Consider the following 6,638-nt stretch of genomic DNA (forward strand, 5'->3'; position numbering starts at 1 on the left):
TCTTTCCTTCATTAGATTCTTGAGCTATGATTCACATTTATATACGTATACAAAACAATAAAACTGGCATATTCCTTCACATCACATTGGGGCAGAAAACAAAATGGCCAGCCCATTTATCTTGGCTAACTCTTCTTGAGTCAACTAAGTGGCTATTGCGTGAAATGTTGGTTTTAAAAGAATTCCACTCTGTTTCTGCAAATAGTCATCACAGCAGTGGCCAAGCATTAAAAACCTGAGCCACCAAGACAACTAGGATCCCTTTTCCTCTGACCCACACCATGTTCTGTCTTTAGTGCTACCCTTACCTCATCTCCGGATCTCTCATTTCCAGGGCCTGCAGCCAGAAACTAGGTGCCAACCATTGCAGAGTGACATGTTTAAGCCACCCTTTAATATGGTCTTGCACCTGCAGGTCAATGACTGCAAAACACAAAGCATAGTCCTAGGCCAAGAGCTGTGACTATGGAATGGCCAGAGACACACAGCTCTAGACAAAAAATTATTACATCTGAGCCAGAGGTGTAGTGAGCACAATGAGAGGATATGACAGGGCGGCTTGACTGAGATTAGGGCTTCCCTGAATTCTGACAGGTGTGTAGTCATGAGTCAGAGTGGGAACAATTTTCAAGATTGAAAAGCACCTATGCCAAAGCCCTTAGGCAGGAAAGACCTGGGAGTGTTTGGGGAATAGCAAGGAAGCCAGAGTGGCTGGAAGTGAGAATTGAGAAGAGGGGTGCATGAGGAAGCTGGATTGTGGATTTTAATCGAAGTGCAGTGGGAAACTGCAGAAGGATTTTAAGCATTAATAAATAATGTAAATCCATTCGTTTACCAAGGCACTCTACTGGATGCTAGGCTAAGGGAATAATGGTGAGCCCAAGTAAATCACCACTTCCAATGGAGAAAGAGGTGGGGGAAGAGGGTAGAAGTATCAGCCAGGCCCCAGAAGGAGTCTAGGCAAGAGATACAGTGTACAGTGAGCACAGAGAGTGGATGCATTTGAAAGATATTTTAAGGTAAAACTGACATAACATAGTGATGTGTTGGTGTGGGATGTGGATCCCAAGAATGATTCCCAGCTTTCTCTTCTTGGATGAGAGTGGGTAAATCACAAATTTGGGTCCCTCCTTCTTTCCTATTCTTCCTTTCAACCTTATTCCCTCTGAAAGCTACTTCTCATTCAATACCTGCTCTAGCAGTCAAATGATTTCACTGACTCTGAGATAATACAAGGGACTTATGAGAGCTGCAAAGGTTAAAAATACAAAGGGGTTCATGATCAATTAAAATTTAATTTTCCTATATTTTTGTTGACAAAATTGCTTTTGCCCTTCAAACACTGAGTATGGGAAAAATTTGTCCAGAAGTCACATGATCATACTAAAATTAATCTGAGAGGTGGATTTAAAAAATGTTTTTTAAAACTCTGATGTAGCTGGCTAGGCGCAATGGCTCATGCCTGCAATGCTAGCACTCTGGGAGGCCAAGGCAGGTGGATTGCCTGAGCTCAGGAGTTTGAGACCAGCCTGAGTAAGACCCCATCTCTAAAAATAGCTGGGCACTGTGGTGGGCACCCATAGTCCCGGCTACTTGGGAGGCTGAAGCAAGAGGATTACTTGAGCAGAAGTTTGAGATTGCTGAGAGTAGGCTGATCTCAAGGTACTCTACCCAGGATGACTGAGTGAGACTCTCTCAAAAAACCAAAACAAAACCAAACAAAAACCCATAGACCCTCCTGATTTAGCCTAGGGAAGATTCAGTTTAATTTTTTATTTAACAATATAAAAATGAACTAAAGTGAGGGTCAAACTATTCTTCTGGAATGTAATCTTTAAATTTATATGTATAAAGTGATATAATTAATTCAGAATAAAAGTTCCCTACCCTGACCCTTGCTCAGTTTTTTTCCCCTTTTCCACACTTCACATTGAATACTTTCCAAACTCACATTTTAAACATCCCAATTTGTATAAATAATCATCACATTGAATCATATAATGGCATAAATGTATTTATGATCTATGTACAAAAGACTTAATAAAAAAAATAAAAAAGCTGAGGTCCTTTGCTAATGTTACCTAAGTGTGTTCAGATTCCCACTTTTTGAAAATGTGATTAAATGAGCTTTAGGTTAAAAGCTTTTTTGTGGTGGGCGCCTATAGTCCCAGGGACTCCGGAGGCTGAGGCAAGAGAATCGCTTAAGTCCAGAAGTTGGAGGTTGCTGTGAGCTGTGACGCCATGGCACTCTACCAAGGGTGATAGAGTGAGACTCTGTCTCTAAAAAAAAAGCTTTTGTCGCCCTCAGTAGAATGCCTTGGTGTCGTAGCTCACAGCAACCTCAAACTCCTGTGTTCAAGGGATCCTCCTGCCTCAGCCTCGCAAGTAAGTGGTACTACCAGCACCCACCACAATGGCAGGCTAATTTTTTCTATTTTCAGTAGAGATGGGGGTCTCACTCTTGCTCAGACTGAACCTGAGCTCAGGTGATCCACCCACCTTGGCCTCCAGGAGTGCTAGGATTACAGGCATGAGCCTAAAAGCTGGCCTGGCCTAAAAGCTTTCTTAGTATGATACATTTCAAGTCAGAAACACACACACACAGTCCAGTCCAGTCAAGTCTTTGCTGCTTAATTATGTGTAATTATGTGTAAAGAATTTGAAAGCAGGACAAGCTATCACAATGACATTCTAGCTTCTTTTAGAGGTCACTCCCTGATATCTGCTATTTACAAAAGGCAGGCAAGGTGGATTTTTTTTTTTTTTTTTTTGAGACAGAGCCTCAAGCTGTCCCCCTGGGCAGAGTGCCGTGGCATCACAGCTCACAGCAACCTCCAACTCCTGGGCTCAAGCGAGTCTCTTGCCTCCGCCTCCCAAGTAGCTGGGACCACAGGCGCCCGCCACAACGCCCGGCTATTTTTTGGTTGCAGCCGTCATTGTTGTTTTGGCGGGTCCGGGCTGGGGATTCGAACCCGCCACCTTAGGTGTACGTGGCTGGCGCCTTAGCCGGTTGAGCTATAGGCGCCGAGCCGCAAGGTGGATTTTTGACAGGTCATTCCTCCATACCTGCTACTTATGAAACCAAGACAAAGGGGTTTCTTTCAATTCCTAGGAACGTTAGGGATAAGTTTGAAACCTGAGGATGAAAATTTACCAGATTAATGAAAATAAATCTGTCCTAACCTTAAAATATCCTCAGTTAAAGACTTGAAAAAAGGGCTCACTTACTGAGGTTTGTGTTAACTAAGACATTTTCACTTTACTACTTTCATCCAATTGGTAAATTTCAATTAAGCTTTAAATCTGTAGTATTAAAATACTTTTGTGAATATTAATATGGTAGTTACTAAATTTCTCTGAGGACCATAACTTTGTTACATGTAAAAAGCTTATGATTGTATGCTATAATTTCAGACAGCCCCTCAATTTTAGTCAGAAAGTTTCCATACATAATGAGAAATTCAATTTCGTGTCAAAAGCCGTGTGCCCCAGTTCTGGCTTTGCCACTTATTGTGTGACTTTGAGCAACGGATTTCATCTCTTCGGGCCTCCATGTTCTCATCTGTAAAACAGCCATAATAATATTACTTATCCTTAATGGAATGTCATAAAGATTAAGACAAGCTCCAAATGCGTTAGAGGCGTGTCCCAAACACTGTTCTTTTCCCCACTCCCACAGCCAGTTGTTGGGTGAATTGTGCCCGCCCCCTCAATTCACATGGGATGTCCCAAGCTGAGTGGGACTGTGTTTGAAGATGATGAAATTACAGATGAGGTCATTAGGAGGCCAGGCACAGTGGCTCATGCTTGTAATTCTAGCACTCTGGAAGGCTGAGGTGGGCAGACTGCTTGAGCTCAGGAGTTCAAGACCAGGATGAACAAGAGTCTCTCCTAAAAACAGAAAAACTAGCTGGGGGTTGTGGCACATGCCTGTAGTCCCAGCTATTTGGGAGGCTGAGAAAAGATCGCGTGAGCCCAAGAGTCTGAGGTTGCTGTGAGTTATGACGCCACAGCATTCTACCAAGGGTGACAAAATAAGACTCTTGTCTGCAAAAATAAAAAACCTGAAAAAATAAAGAAACAAATGAGGTCATTAAGTGGGCTGTGTTTAAAATATGCCTGGTGTGTTTAAAAGAGATCAGGACACAGACACAGAGAGGGCAGAACACAGGAAGCCAGGAGAGAGGCCTCAGAGGAAACCCGTCCTGCTGCCACCTTGACTTTGGACTTCTAACCTCTGAAACTGTGAGAAAATAAATCTGTTTTTCAGCCACCCAGTCTAAGGTACTTGTTAGGGCAACCCTAAAAGGAAGATACCTGTAAAGGCCAAAGGTACTTGGAGTCCTCTAACCACAGAGTGCTGTTCTGCTGTGTGCCATGATGTGGAAAGGTCTGAGAGAGCGAGATAGGATATGCACCTGGTTTGGCTCCTGGCCCACTGTGAGGACTCCATTTGCGGCAGACATTGTTATTGCCCCCATTTAGGAAAACCTGGATATGCATCTAAAATGAGACTTCAAGGAAGAATCTATATTGAGAATCATTTATTCCTCACCATCGTTTAACCTGATGTTCACAACATTTATAACACAAGAACCAGCTGCAGGACAAACACTGAATAGAGGTGGAAGGAGTAGTTTCAAGAAACACTGGACAAGCACACGGAATAACTTACTTTGATGGTAAAAGTTTGAGCCAGCCCAAGGCTGGTCCTCTACTGGGAGGAAACCAAAGATTTGCCTTCAAAACAAGGTATGTTTCAGGAGTGCAAATGCATAGTATTTCCTAAGAAATGCACTTTGTATTTTGGTTGCAATTTTAAAAATTGTACACATTTAGTACAAAATGACTCGTGAAACATGACACTGGCTATGTAACTTCTCAAGGACATATCAGAAGTACTTTCATGTGTATGACACTTCCTTTGGGTACAAAAGTCCTTGATCTTTAAAAATAGAGATTTCATTCAAAGGAGCAGAATGTGAATTTGGGACACAGGGAGAGGCTAGGTTGACAAAGCTATCATTATCTCGTTTCCCTTTGACAGCAGGTCAAATAATCCAGTTCTGGCTGGGACTCACTCTCAGAATGGAAATAGACCTGCACCTTCCAATACAGGAGCCACTAGCTCCATGTGACTATTGAGCCCTTGCAATGTGGCCACTGCAACTAAACATGAGGATTTTAATTAATTTTAACATAAATTTAAAAACAGACATTTGTTTCAGTTACTGAAAAAAGACTTATGTCTCAGCTACTTTTTATATGAATCTAGGCTTTAACTACAAACTGTATGAAATCTTAATACAGACCAAATATGTCCAGTAAACTTTAGCATCTGAATTGAGATGTGCAGGAAGTATAAAACACACCAGATTTTGGAACTTAGTGTGAAAAAAGAGAATGTAAACTACCTTGCTAATACATTTTACATCGGTTTTACCGGCTGAGATAATGTTTGGCAGATGTTAAACTTTTATTAAAATTCATTTCATCTGCTTGTTTTTAAATGTAGTTACTAGAAAATTTAAAATTACCCATGTGGCTCCTGTTACAGTTCTCTTAGTGCAGAGGTATGCTGCACTAAGCCACGTAATTGTAGTAGAACCTACATAGTTGATCACCTCCCTACATTGACCCTCTTCTGAAGTTGACCTCCTCTGTATGTTGACCCGGCTGTTACGGTCCCTTGGGTGGCCAACTTAAAGAGGTTCTACTGTAGTTTCTGAATAATTACCTAGCTATCCAGGGTGATTAAAATTCATTCTCTTTAATACTGTATATTTTCTGGAGAAAATGTGGGTCAGCAAGTTTTGAACAGCTAGTCAAAACATTGTGTTTTAAGAATAAAGTTAAACAGTTTAAACAACTAACCTGGGAACTTGAAATACAACTTTGGATTTAACAGTATTTGTAAAAATTACGCCTTTGCCCTACTCAGGCCAGATTTAACCTTACTTTGATTGGTACATGTACTATATGTTATCATTTTGGAAATTTTGTGAATTAAATAGTAAATATGCAACCAAATATTTTCACCTTCTCTCAAACCTCAAGAATTCTCTATCACTTTAACCTCCAAAGATCCTATTTGATTTAGGTGGAAATCAAAGATGTCTAAAATAAGAAAACAATTAAAGACTCTATAGATTTTAGAGTAATTACCCTATACTCCAGCATTATTAATTTAGATATACAGTACCTACCTTTTTTCCTTAAAAATTCTCCAGCAGTTTACATGAGAGAAAGTGGTCAAAAAATTCAATAAAATATGTGGAGCTTGAAAACCTAACCCAAACCTAACTTAATCCTTTGAAGAATATTTAAAATCTACAGACACATACTGGTTACTAAGTCTCTGAGGTTCAAAGTTATTTTTAAGATTAGGGAAAGATAATTACTTTTAAACATGGTATGTCCATGTTGTAGACTTTAACATAGTTTGCAATAAAAATAGATAATAATAAGCATCCATCTCCAAAAAGTTATCAGATACAACACACGGATCAAAAATTTCAAGAGATCAATCAGAATTCAGTAGAGTATATTTAACATTGAAATTACACTGAATAAAGTTTTATGTTCCAGGATAAACTTCACCATAAAACTAAATACAGTTTCTGACAAAAATTCCTAAT

This window comes from Otolemur garnettii, unplaced genomic scaffold (assembly GCF_000181295.1).
Source record: "Otolemur garnettii isolate 467f Iridium unplaced genomic scaffold, OtoGar3 scaffold00002, whole genome shotgun sequence".
NCBI lineage: Eukaryota > Metazoa > Chordata > Mammalia > Primates > Galagidae > Otolemur > Otolemur garnettii.